The following is a 15,109-nucleotide window of genomic DNA, read 5'->3' as shown; positions in this document are numbered from 1 at the left end:
TACAATTAACTGGGAGGGAAAGAGTACCATATATGTACATATGGGAGAACTGAGGGTTTCTGACAGGACCATAAACCATAAAGAGACTTTTGACAATGATCAGACCTGTGAGGTAACCTGCTGCCTTGGAAATTCATTCAGCTTTATATACCTAATATATTTGTAATCATCTTTTAGTGTCATGCTTCAAGTGTGAACTGGATATTTATGAAATTTTCCTCCCTGACAAAAAGTGACTAAAATTGTTTTGATTTTTTGAAACATTAGTATTTCCAAAAGGATCTTAGGACATAATTTTTATGAGATGCTAGTCAGTTTGGACATGCTGGGTTGAATAAAGAAAATAGGACTCCTCAGAGCTTTTAATGTCTAATATATATTGTGATTTTCCAAGAGGATGTAAATTATACAATACTTCCTAACTTATTTAACTGTAAAACTCTACTCTTTGGAATGCCTTTTTGGAAAACAACTGACCAAAAAAAAAAAAAAAAAAAAAGATGAAGAAGAAAGAGTAAGCTGAAATAACTATTTTTTAGAACTTCCACTAACAACTTGCATGTGCCTGCCTTTTACATTAAAACAGGCGATTTTCATGCAAAGCCTTCCCTACTTTCTTTTATCTTGCTTAGAACATCTCTGAACAAGGTTCTCCATCCTCATCCAGAGACTTTCCAGGGATGGGCGCTCCAGTTTGGTAAGGTAGCCTGTTTTAAGAGCTTCCTCCCAGTCTGTCAGTGGTGCTGGCACTGCCCAGTCTTGCACACTTCTCACTAAGAAGCCCAGTTATCCAATACCAGATAACTCCAATACCAGATCACCAAGGTCTGCCCTGGGCTGCCAGCACTCCCAGGGCTGGTTTCACCTGCATATCCAGTAATGGGGAAATCATGGCTTTATGTTCTAGATCATGAACCGGAAAAACAAATAAGTCATAGAAATACTTCCAGCTTGGATGATTGCTACAAAAGACTATTAACATCTCATTAACTCTTGACCTACTCATCTCAAATATGCTTTACTCATGTGGTTTTCCTCACCTGGAAGGCTCACTCTCTCCACTTTTCCTTTCCAAATACTTTCTCTTTGATAGCAGTAACAGAAATGCATAAAAGTTATGAAATGTTTATTATACAGTCAATATCTTACTTTGAATTAATTTATACAGGTTTATTCAACTTTTATTTTGAGAGTTAAAAAAATGAAATGCACAACCACCACTGTACCCATGGCTCAGAATTTATAGTTGTTAAAAATGGCAGCAGTTTTTCCTTTTTTTTTTCTAAAAAAGGAAATAAAACACTGTGCCTAAATATGAAATATTTTTATCCATCTTCTCATGTCCTATTTACCTCTCTATTCCTAGCAGCAAAAACTACAGAGGCATGAATTTAGTGTGTCACCTCACATTTATGTTTATAGATTCTTTTCATGAATATGATTTCATGAAAAATATATGGTATTTTGTGTGATTTTCATAAAAACCCATATAAATCATACCACATTGCATACACAGCATTTTGACACTAGCTGTTTACTCTCACCATTTTTGGTAAAGTTCTATTCTTATCAACATGGTCACGGGTAGTTAGCCTTTTTTGTACCATGGGACTCTTTGGCAGCCCAGTGAACCCATTGAATTCCTTCTCAGAGTACATTTTAAATTTTTTGTAATAAAATACCTAGGATTCCAAAGGAACTCAATTATATTAAAATATAACTACAAAAAGGTAAAAATTATAGGAACATTTTTAAAATTAATGCATTAAACAGTAAGATCTAGTGGTGAATCTGTACTACTGTAATTTGGAGAAAGTGATGAATATAAACAATATTTCTAGATGTCTGCAATCTATGGATTTGAATCTTGACAGTCTCAGGTATGATTCAAGCCACTCTGGTTTGTTGCCTATATTTATAATAAAAGGAAATGCTAAAATTTCAGGTAGAGCTGGGACAACAATGATGTAATTTTATTTTGATTCAAGTTCATAGGCCTCTTGAGTTATTTATATATTCTTTATAAATTTTATTTTTATTTTATTTTATTTTATTTTATTTTACTTTAGGTTCTGGGATACACGCAGAACATGCAGATTTGTTACATAGGTATATGTGTGCCATATGGCTTTTGTTGCAATTGCAATTTTGTTGTGTGCCATGGTGGTTTGCTGCACCTGTTGACCCATCCTCTATGTTCCCTCCCCACGTCCCCCAGCCTCCAACAGGCCCTGGTGTATATTGTTACCCTCACTGTGTCCATGTGTTCTTATTGTTCAGCTCCCACTTATGAGTGAGACCATGTTGTGTTTGGTTTTCTGTTCCTGTGTTAGTTTGCTGAGAATGATAGTGTCCAGCTTCATCCATGTCCCTGCAAAGGACATGTTCTCATTCCTTTTTATGGCTGCATAGTATTCCATTGTGTATATGTACCACATTTTCTTTATCCAGTCTGTTGTTAATGGGCATTTGGGTTGGTTCCATGACTTTGCTATTGTAAACAGTGCTGCAATAAACATATGTGTGCATGTGCCTTTATAGTAGAATGATTTATAATCCTTTGGGTATATACCCAGCAGTGACATTACTGGGTCAAATGGTATTTCTGATTCTAGATCCTTGAGGAATTGCCATACTATCTTCCACAATGGTTGAACTAATTTACATTCCCACCTGCAGTGTAAAAGCATTCCTATTTCTCCACAGACTTGCCAGCATCTAAATCTTGACTTTTTAATAATCGCCATTCTGATTGACATGGGATGGTATCATTGTGGTTTTGACATGCATTTCTCTAATGGTCAGTGATGTTGAGCTTTTTTTCATATGTCTGTTGGCTGCATAATTGTCCTATTTTGAGAAGTATCTGGTCATATCCTTTGCCTACTTTTTGATGGAGTTGTTTGGTTTCTTTTTCTTGTAAATTCATTTAATTTCCTTAAAATTTTTGGATATTAGACCTTTGTCAGATGGGTAGATTGCAAAAATTTTCTCCCATTCTGTAGGTTGCCTGCTCACTCTGATGATAGTTTCTTTTGCTATTTAGAAGCTGCTTAGTTTAATCATATCCCATTTGTCAATTTTGGCTTTTGTTGCAATTGCTTTTGGCATTTTTGTCATGAAGTCTTTGCTCATGCATATGTCCTGAATGGTACTGACTATGTGTTTTTCTAGGGTTTCCATGGTTTTGGGTTTTACATTTAAGTCTTTAATCCACCTTGAGTTAATTTTTGTATAAGGTGAAGGAAAGTGTCCAGTTTCAGTTTTCTGCATATGGCTAGCCAGTTTTCCCAGCACCACTTATTGAATAGGAGATCCATTCCTCATTGTTTTTGTCAGGTTTGTTGAAGATCAGATGGTTGTAGGTGTGTGGTGTTAATTCTAAGGTCTCAGTTCTGTTCTATTGGTCTATATGTCTGTTTTGGTACCAGTATTATGCTGTTTTGCTTACTGTGGCCTTGTAGCAGAGTTTGAAGTCAGGTAGCATGATACCTCCAGCTTTGTTCTTTTTGCTAAGAATTGTCTTGGCTATATGGGATCTTCTTTGATTCCATATGAAATTTAAAGTAGCTTTTCCTAGTTCTGTGAAGAATGTCAATGGTATTTTGATGGAAATAGCACTGAATCTATAAATTGATGCAAAAAATTTTAAAAATATACTGGCAAGCCAAATTCAGCAGTACATCCAAAAGCTTATCAACTATGCTCAAGTTGGATGCTTCCCTGTGATGCAAGGTTGGTTCAACATGCACAAATCAACATACGTAATTCACCACATAACAGAACTAAAGACAAAAAACACATGATTATCTCAATAGATGCAGAAAAGGTCTTAGATAAAATTCAACATCCCTTCATGTTAAAAACTCTCTATAAACTAGGTATTGATGGAACATAACATCTCAAAGTAATAAGAGCTATTTATGACAAACCCACAGCCAATATCATATTGAATGGGCAAAAGCTGGAAGCGTTCCCTTTGAAAACTGGTACAAGACGAGGATGACCTCTCTCACCACTCCTATTCAAGATAATATTGGAAGTTCTGGCCAGGGCAATTAAGCAAGATAAAGAAATAAATGGTATTCAAAGAGGATGAGAGGAAGTCAATTTGTTTCTGTTTACAGATGACATATTTAGAAAACCCCAACATCTCAGCCCCAAAACTCCTTAAGCTGATAAGCAACTTCGGCATGGTCTTAGGATAGAAAATCAATGTGCAAAAATCATAAGCATTCATTTACGGCAACAATAAACAAGCAGAGAGCCAAATCATGAATGAACTCCCATTCACAATTGCTACAAAGAGAATGAAATACATAGGAATACAGCTAATAAGGGATGTGAAGGATCTCTTCAAGGAGAACTGCAAACCACTGCTCAAGGAAACAAGAGAGGACACAAACAAGTGGAAAAACATTCCATGCTCACACATAGGAAGAATCAGTGTCATGAAAATAGCCATACTGCCCAAAGTAATTTATGTTATTGATTCTAAATATTTCTTGGCTGGATGCAGTGGCTCATGCCTGTAATCTCAACACCTTGAAAGGCTGTGAGAGAAGGATTGCTTGAGCCTAGGGATTTGAGACCAGCCTAGACAGCATAGTAAGGCCCCATATCTACGAAAAAAAAAAAAAATAGCTGAGTGTGGTGGTGCATACCTGTAGTCCTGCCTACTTTAGTGGGCTGAGATAGGAAGATCACTTGAACCTTGGAGGTTGAGGCTGCAGTGAGCCATGATTGTGCCATTGCACTCCAGCCTGAGTGAGAGTGAGACCCTGTCTCAAATAAATAAGTATCTTTCTTATCCTAACTTTTTGCCTATTTTTTTTCCAGCATGTTATTTGATTTTTTAAAACTATGGTTATGGAATTTTTGGATTCAGAAAAGTTTAAAATTTGTGATTTAGTACAATGTATACTTTCTTACTTTTGAGGGCTTTGCCTTTTGTATCTTATATAAAGAACATTTTCTTATATTTTATTCATAAAATTAAAATGGTATTTTTTATTTTTAGGTTTTTTAGTATATATGCAACTTTTTTAAAAAAACAGGATTTTTGAGGGAAGGGACTTATTTTTTTTCTTCAGTACCTTATTTAATCTTTAAGATAAAGCCAACATTTTGGTGTTATTATTGTTATTATTATCCTTTTCAAGAAACAGATTAACTCCAATCTCCCCTACGACATCAGCGCTGAGCACTCCCTTTAGCGAATATCATCTTTCTGAATATCTCTTCCTATTTGTATTCATTGTCATATTTTTTCATTTAGTTTTTCTTATTTTTTGTGAACTCATTTGTTGCTTCCAAAGACTACATGCATTTTGAAGAATCATGTGCTTAAATATTCAGTAATGGCTAGCAGAGTGTTGAGCACACAAAAGCACTCAGTGAATATTTGCCAAATGATTGAAATTAATATATTACAGTGTGTTTTACCTAAAAACCCTTTCCAAATTTACCGTATATTAATAAAAAACCATCTAGTTTATATCAGAGTTAATTCTTTGAAATAGAGGAAGTTTTTTTTTTCTTTTTCTAATTGTTTTTTCAGCATATAGAACATTCCCACTTTCTGTATTTCTTATTCCAATATAAGATATGCCTCCAAAACAATGATTTTCATGAGCTACACACAGAAACCAAGTCTTTCTCAGTCTGCAAGAAAGATAAAACTTCTCTTCTATAGAGAAAGGGAAGGGGAAAACCCTCTGACCTTCAAAGTCCAGCCTGTCACCTGCCACTTGGTCTCTGGGTGGTCTTCAAGCAGTTAGGACGTACGCCGAATGTCTGGCTGTGAGGACGCAACAGAACAAGGCCAATCCTGTCTGGCCCTCCTCTTCAACTCAACTAGAATTTCTTCTACTATCCAGAGCTTTTGCCATCACAGCTAAAATTCTGTGACTATGTGAAAGTCAAGGAAACAACTTTTACCCAGAAACATTTCAACAGCTACAACAATTGTTCTCTTCAGCTTCTAGAAATCATGTTATTAACCTAAATTTATTAGCTAGGAATATCGTCACTATGAAAGCAAACACATTGGGTTTCTATTTTCCTTAATTAGAAAGTTATGCTTTTTCTTTTCTAAACCTATTTTTTCAAATATTTTACTTTAAAATAATTTCACATTTTTTGTAATGATTTTTTTATTCTGAAACAATTTTAGACTTACAGAAAATTTGTAAAAAATAGTAGAGAGTTCCTGCATAACCTCATAACCTTTACCTAGTTTTCCCTAATGTTAATGTTTTACATAACTATAGCATGGTGATCAAAAATACAAAATAAACAATGCAACACTATTATCAATTAACTAAACTTTCTATACGTATTTTGCCAGTGTTTCCACTATGCCCCCTTTCTCTTACAGGATGTAATACGGGATCCTATATTGAATTGATTTGTGGCGTCTTAGAACTCCCCAATCTGTGACAGTTCTGTCCTTTTACTTTCATGACCTTGGCATTTTGGAGAGTATTTGTTACTTATTTTGTAGACTATCATGCTTGGGGGGTTTGCCTGTTTTCTCATGAGTAGATTTAAGTTGCATTTTTAGCAAGAATACCACAATGGCAATGTTCCCTTCTCAGTGCATCATATCAAGGGGGTAATTGATGTCCATGTGTCTTTTTACTGGTGATGTTAACTTTAACTACTTGGTTAAGGTGATGACCTACTGGGTTGCTTTACTCTTATTATTTTTTTCATTTGAAATTGATACATCTTGGGAAAGATACTCTGAGACTCTGCAAATACCTTGTTTCTTCTTACATTTTCACCCGTGAATTTCAGCATTCATTAGTGGATCTTTCCAGTAACAGTTAGTATTATGGTGTTCTAATGGTGATATTCTATTTTCTTTGCATGTATTAATTATATATTTATACGAGTTTTAAATTTTTTCTATGGATCATATTCCAATACTATTGTTATTTATTTTTTGCTTCAAATTATTCCAGTTCTAGACATTGAGAGCTCTTACAGGTCAGCTTCTGTGCCTTTTTGTTGTGCTCACATCCTTTATGGAGCACTTCCTCATTTACTGCTGCCACTTGACACTCCAGATTCCTCTTGTATTGTTCCTGCTGCAGCCCTTGAGTCAGCCATTTCTCCATGATCCCTGTTTCCTTTTGTTCATCAATGGCATTTAGCCACTGACATTTAAGTAGGCTTTCAAAGGTTAAAATGTATACTGTGGTGTCCGCCTTGCTCTAGAAAAAGGGTCAGCAAATTATAAATCACCATATTGCAAACAGGCTTTGCAGGCCCTGCAGTCTCTTTTGCGACTACCCCACTCTAATGTTGTGGCACAAAAACAGTCACAGACCAGTAGATGAATAGGTGGGGTATGGTTCCAATAGAACTTTATTTACAAAAAATAGGTGGTAAGCTGGATTTGGTTCACGGGGCTATAGTTTGCCACCCCTTGCTATAGAATGACAAGCTATGTGCCGATTTTCACATATGTTTTAAAGGATGTTTTGCAAACAAAATGGAGGTCGAGGCACTAGTAAGCCATGATCACATACCACTGCACTCCAGCCTAAGTAACAGAGAGAGACTCTGTTTCTCTAAAAATTAAACAAATAAAAAATGAAGACAAAATTTAATCTGTTTTTGTTTTTCTCTGTTGAGAAAGGGACTGGATTATGTTGATATAAATGGAATTAGCATAAGGTTTCTTTGTGTTTTTTCAATACAAAACCATTTTGGATTATATTATGTTCAAAATAGGGAAAAAATGACAATTACTCTTTCTCAGTTGATTTAAAGCATTGGACATGTAGATGGTAAAGCATTCATTTATTTTCAGATGAACCAGTAAGTAAACAGTTAAAGCAATTTATAGATTATTAAAGTTAACTAAATAAATGGTGTTGAGGAAGTAGCAAAGACAACAGGTTGGAGCATCTGAAAAGTTTTATGGAAGAAGTAAAGGTTGAGATTGGCACAAAAGCATGGGCAGAACTTGAATCCCCTAAAGAAGGAGAAATAAAATTGATGATTTAGGAACAATTAGAAAAATAAAGGGATTGAAAAATAGTCTGGGAATATTCAGGAAAATGAGTGGCAAAGAATAGCAATAGCAATTCGAAAAGGAAGGTAGGAGCTAAACCCAACTCTGCTAGCATTTCTGCTAATCACACAGTAGTTTGATTTTAGGATGTGGCTGGCTTTCATGTAATCTTCTATTACTAAAAGCAATTGACACAATGTTTTTTATGCTTAAATGATCCCATAGTATTAAAAAAATCTTTAAATGAATTAAAGATTAAAATGTTACTTATTTATGTTCATATGTTAACAAGACAATTTTTGCCATTATTTTCAAGCTTTTTAGTGTTAATTGTATAATTCATAGGCCTGTCAAGAAGACAATTTTGTAAGACACAAGAAGACTTACTTTTGCACTTAGTTTCTATGACAGATTTTCTTTGGCTCTCTAGTAAGTGCACAATAAGTCATATAACTCATTCTTAAAAGTCTGAATCTCAGTCTACTTTCATTTGGAGTCATGTAGCTCCCTGCCTCATTTGAGTGCATCCTTAAGGTCATAGACAGGTCATTTTATTGCCTTTTGCCCCAGCAGTATCTATGCTAATTCCTGAGCAAGATGGTGATTCACATGGACAAAGAAACTGCCAGAGAGATTATGTGAGAATGCCTCTGGTTCTGCTATTTTATGTCCCTTTTCTAAGAATTAATTGATCAGTAATAATTGTTAATGAAATATAATTCTGTGAGGTGAGATGATTTTGTAAGTGAAACCAAACGCTTCATTGAAAATATGCTGTTGAAATTTTTCTTATTCAATGGCCTTAAAATGTTCTCATTTAGATGCCACTAAATGCATCATTATTTCTGCTGCTAAGTCAATTAATAAAAATGAAATCGAACTACACCTTGAGCTTCTTGTATAAAAGCTGGTGTTACTGACTTAAACAGATATTTGATTCCTATATTTCTGACAATTAACACTGCTTTGGCAGAAAATAACATACTGTAATAATCAAACATTCCAAAACCAAGCCTTTGATGATATGGTGTTTAGTGGGTGTGAAGACCTTTTGCATGAACTGACATATGTCAAAAAAGAGCTAATGATCTCCTCAATATGCAGTCTACTCACACTTATATATCTATGGTAGGGAAATTTCTTAAGGATCAGGATTGATGGCCTCTCTCTTAATCTCTGCTACTTGCTTTAATATACAATTGCATCACATTCTGTGCTGAGCATTGCAACTCCTTCAGCAAGCAGCTTCAGTCTTCCCAAGCCACAAACACAGACAACATCCCTTTCTTCTAACTCTGTTTGATGCTCTTAAATGAGGTAAACTGTTTGTTTGTTTGTTTGTTTGTTTTAATGTTCTCAGATCCCAAAGACATGTCCTATAGACCATCTCAAAAATAACTCTTCATCATTCCTGGCATTTGGCTGGCACATTCCATTCTCCTGCTTAGCTCAGATGTTCTTAAAATGGCCATTTATTATTTTTATTTTTATTTTTACTCAACCATCTGTCAAAGCCCTATTTTGCTTCAAGACTTAGGTTACATTCTAGACTCTCTTTGAGTTCTTTATGGACTGCAGCTTCACTTCCAGTTCTGAGTGGCCTATGTTTCTTATGGTTTCCTGCATCTCTCAAGAGACTCCTTACAAGTGCTGTTTGTCATTGTGATTTCCCTTTATGCACATTCCCATCTCCCCCAGAAGATTGTAAGCCTCCCCCGCCCTTAGAAAGGAAACACATACTGTACCTTTCCATACAGTAGTGGAGCATAATAGTATGTCCAGTCAAAGCAGACCTTCAGTAAATGTGTGTGACAAAGAACAATGGCATTTATTAAGCCCCACCTTCATCAAAGAGAAATACCAAGGAAGCTACTGTACTCTACCAAGTTACCTAAAATAATTTTGGTATTCTCAGAGAGACAAATCTGTTTAAAACAGTATCATTTCAGAGTTTCAAGTATTCATGTGAGGATCTGTAAACAAACAGATTATAACAAATTTGTTCTCAATTTTTTGAAACAATAAAACATTTTGTAATGTAGAGAGACTGTCTTACTCCAGTGTAGAATGTTTGCTCAGAGAGTAACCATGAATCTAGACGAAGTAAACATTTAATTTTAAGCTTACTGGAAAGTCACAGGAACTGAAGTTCTATTATTCCCTAAATGTTCAGGGACCCTAACAGATTTTGGCATATGAAATATTATTTTATTGAGTCCTGTAAAGATTTACCAAGTCTAATAGCACTAGTGTTAAGCATTTGAGACCTACAATGGCTGATCTCTATACCCTTAAAATAAAAAGTGATGTATAGCCATGTACAGTGTAGACAGGCACACATATCACCAGGAATGCAGTTCCAAGTTTTATCTTTAAAACAAATGTGTTATATGACTAAAAAAATATGGCTTATATTATCATCTCTAAAAGGTGAAATATCTTCTTGTTGACTCTTTTTCCAGATGTTTCAGCTGTTAGCATAATCTGGGAAAACAACCTGTTGGGATCAGTTCAGCTCCTGTAAGACTGATAATCTAGATCCAAATCTGTAAATGCACCAACAAACCAGGGTGGTTTCTATCTGAACGTCATGCACATGTGAGCCTGCAGTTTACCTTGTAAAATGTTGAAAGAATGTTTTATAAACTAATTGTGACAAATAATGTAGACAAATTATCATAAAGCCAAAAGGACATTTCTCTCAACATTTTTGAAGTTTTTTTATGATGTAAAGATTTTTCTAAGACAGCACCCAGATAACTCCCAAATAACAAAGGTCTTAGGTTTTATTCTTAAGATCTTCACTTGTTTGTGTTTGTTATGAAAATCTGTGGACATCTGAGAAAAGAAAGAGAGTCTCATTTTGATTCTTGGTTTCATACAATCAGAGTAGACAAGAAAATAACATATTTATGTAAAACTAGTGAACTTCTATTAAATACAATGTCAAGTCCCCAGGAATCATTTTCCTGATCTCCTCTGAAAGAATAATTTTGTATTTAAAAATATCCCACTACATATAACTCCTTTCACCTTCTCCATACCTGTTAAATAAACTTGTCATTTTTACAGTCATTTCAAGAAAAGAGTTCCTCACTCCTCTCCTTGGAGACCTAGATATAACCAGTTGGTCTCTGGGGTCGACCCCCATCTCCTCTGAAAGGCCAGCTGCATGATTTGATAGTCACAACTGTCATTATCATCCAGCTTGGCACATGCCCCTAGGGTTTTCCCATTGAGCAAGGGTCTGAACCGTGCTGCCCATGCTTCCTCATACCAATTATAACTTCCGTGCAGTTATCTAAAAGGGAGAAAAATTTATCAACATCCTTTCTAGCCTTGTAATGAGGAAGCAATTTTCCCTTATTATAACTGACTAAATATGTGCCAGCTGACCCTCAAGACCCCTCATCACCCTCCTCCTGTCCCTCTGGAAACCATGCCCAAGACTCACAATTCATTTCAGATTTCCTTGACTCCCTTATGTGGTTCATTTATTTCTATTAATCTCACACTTGTTCCATCTTCATCTTGCCTGTGCTGAATGCCTTTTCTCACTCTGTGCCCCCATTACATCCCTTTCTGATGGGCTGCTCATTAGGGCCTGACTCCTGTTTCTCATTTCTTGATTTTCTGTCACTGGGCTTTCTCAGCAAAGCTGTACTCCTTGGACACCGGAAGAGGAGCATCCTTGTGCCAGGTAAATTGTATAGTAGGTTCTACTCGCTTTTTCTTTTGTCAATTTTAAGATGCTTATGTGTCTTAGACTCTTTTTGTTCAAAGAATTTTTATATTGTGTGTGTCTGTTTTAGCCAGAAACACTGACATCTGTTGGCTGCAAGCAGTGGAAGCATGAGTTACACTGATGAGAAAATAGGAAAGACAATGAATATATCATAATTTTTTTTTTTTTTTTTTTTTTTGAGACGGAGTCTCGCTCTGCCGCCCAGGCTGGAGTGCAGTGGCCGGATCTCAGCTCACTGCAAGTCCGCCTCCCGGGTTCACGCCATTCTCCTGCCTCAGCCTCCCGAGTAGTTGGGACTACAGGCGCCTGCCACCGCGCCCGGCTAGTTTTTTGTATTTTTTAGTAGAGACGGGGTTTCACCGTGTTAGCCAGGATGGTCTCGATTTCCTGGCCTCGTGATCCGCCCGTCTCGGCCTCCCAAAGTGCTGGGATTACAGGCTTGAGCCACCGCGCTCGGCCTATATCATAATTTTTGTGCTTTTTTACTTCTAGGTAGAGTAGAGATATTTCAAAGCCATTGCACAAGTAAGCCAGGTCCCCTATATTGAAGAAAAAGGAAATTATCTTTGAAGATTTGATAATAAACTAAGAAAGACATTACAGAAAAACAATTTTGGACACTTACATTAAGGACCCTATCTTTCCAACATGTAACCCTTTGAAACAGCCCAATTCAATAAAAAGGTTCTAGGATGAGAGAATATTTCACTCTGATAAATGCTTATGTACTCAGAACTTTGGTTTAGGCATAGTGAAGTGACTAAGCTAATACCTATTCTTCCTTTTCTTCCTTCAGAATACAACGTCTAGTTTTTAGTTGGGCCTATGCTAAGCTGAATAAAGACCACATTACTCGGGCTCCTCTAAAATAAAGCAGAAATGTTTTGTGTGGGCTTCAAAGACATGTTAAGACTTGTTAAATGCCCATTGCCCCTTCTTCATCCTGTTCTCCATTTGACTTCCTGGATCATGAAGCAGATGTCAAACTCTCTAACAGTCATGTTGAATTGTAAGGGCAAGGGTCGTATCTTAGGAATGAAGAAATAGTAAGTTTGAAAAAGCCTGGGTCTGAAAACTTCATTCCATAGAACCATAATATCAGGCATAAAATTATTTTGCATGTGAGAGAGTGAGAAATAAACTATATTGTTTGTCATGATTGCTTTTGCTTTTCCCCTGTCAGACACAGCCACATGTAATTCTGATTCAGGGAAATTTGTGGTGACTTCAATAGATGGGACAGAATATTGAGAGATTGTGACTGTATTCTTTGCTTACAAAAGACTGGGAATCAGAATTTATATAACTGAGTTTAGGCTGTGGTCACATATAAATCAGATGTCTATAACTGCCTTATCTATCCCTGAAGACAGTTACTAGTTCTCTAAGAATCAGCACTTTTATTTAAAGGTAATTCCTCCTAAAGGGAGAATTTGACAGGAAGACAAAGGTTTATATGCATTTATTTCAATGGTGTCATTATATGTAATACAATAATTATATGTAAAAAGAACAATTTTAAATAGTCTAATTATCTGTTAGTACAGTTTGTTAAATAATAATTAAACATCTACACTTTTGGTATATTTTTGGCCATTAAAGATGATATATTAGGCATTCATTAAAGATATTAAAATGAAAGTGTGTTCAGGACATATTATTGAGTGAAAAAAATCTCATATAGATTTCTGGTTATGATAGCATTATACATTATTTGGGGAATCCTCTCTGCTCTACATATATGACAAATATAGATAATATGTAGAATGAGGAGATCCAAATGGCTAGGTTCCTAAGATGGAAAGTATACATCTTGATAAAAAAGGGAAAAGAATGGAATTGCTAGATCATATGGTTTTTCTATTTTTAATTTTTAAAGGAACCTCCATACTGTTTTCCATAACGGCTATACTAATTTACATTCCCACCAACTTTTCCTTTCTCCACATCCTTGCCAGAATTTGCTATTCTTTTTGTCTCTGATAATAACTCCTTCTAACTGGGGTAAAGTGATATCTCACTGAGATTTTGATTTGCATTTCCCTGATGATAAGTAATGTTGAGATTTTTTGTTCATATATCTGTTGGTCATTTGTATGCATGTTTTCTTTCAATAAATGTCGATTCAGGTTTTTTGCCCATTTAAATTCAGATTATTATAATTATTATTCGCTATTGAATTGTATAAGTTCCTTATAAATTCTGGACACTAACCCCCTGTCAGATGTCAGGTTTGCAAATATATTCTTCCATTCTATAGGTTGTCTCCTTATTCTATTGATTGTTTCATTTGCTGAGGGGAAACTTTTTAGTTTGATATTACTTAGACATAAAACAGAATGAAATCCTATTGTTTACAGCAACATGAATGAATTGGGAGATCATTATGTTAAGTGAAATGAGCCAGACACAGAAAGACAAACACCACATAATCTCACTCATATGTGGAATCTTAAAAGGTTGATATTATATGAGTAGAGAGTAGAATAGCAGTTACTGGAAGTTGGGGAGGATCGGAGATGAGGAATAGGAAAAGGTTGGTCAATGGTTCAAGTTGCAGTTCCGTAAGTTCTGGGTGTTCTATTACATAGCAGGGTGACTATAGCTAGTGATAATGTATTCTCTCTTTCAAGATGGCTAGAAGAGAGGATTTTGAGTGATATCACCACAAAGAAATTATACATATTTTAAGTGATAGATATGCTAATTACCCTGATTTAATCATTATATAATGTATACATACAGTGAAACAACATACTGTTCTTTATAAATATGCACAACTATTATGCGTCAATTATTTTTAAAATTTAGGAATAAAAAAAGAAAAGAACATTTTAATAAATGGATAGATATGTTCATGAAAGGGAAAAATCAATATTATAAACTTATCAATTATAGTCAATTTATCCTAATATCGGTTTTATTCAAAATCTTAGCAAGAATTTTGAGAGCACTCAAAAGCTTATCTTAAAACTTTTATGGAAAACAAATATCTAAGAATATTAAAATAAAAAATTTAAGAATAAGGTTACAATAAATATCTTATTACAAACTGTAATGCTTGAGATAATGTGTTATTAATTTAAATATAAAAAGAGAAATAAATTTTCTATTAGGGTTAATGGCTCAAAATATGAAAACTATAAATATAAAAGATTGTTAGGGTTGGCAACATTAAAATAAATACAAAAAAAAAGAAAAATTCTACATAAGAAAAAACATCCATTTAATTCACAAACTAAATTTTGGTGAAGATATGTGTAATGAATTAAAATGAAAAAGATTGTATTCCAGAGTATAAAAGGAGTCCTATACTCAAAAAAGAAGAGAAAAGGAAA

This window comes from Macaca nemestrina, chromosome 13, assembly GCF_043159975.1.
Source record: "Macaca nemestrina isolate mMacNem1 chromosome 13, mMacNem.hap1, whole genome shotgun sequence".
Classification (NCBI taxonomy): domain Eukaryota; kingdom Metazoa; phylum Chordata; class Mammalia; order Primates; family Cercopithecidae; genus Macaca; species Macaca nemestrina.
This window is presented reverse-complemented; position numbering follows the sequence as displayed.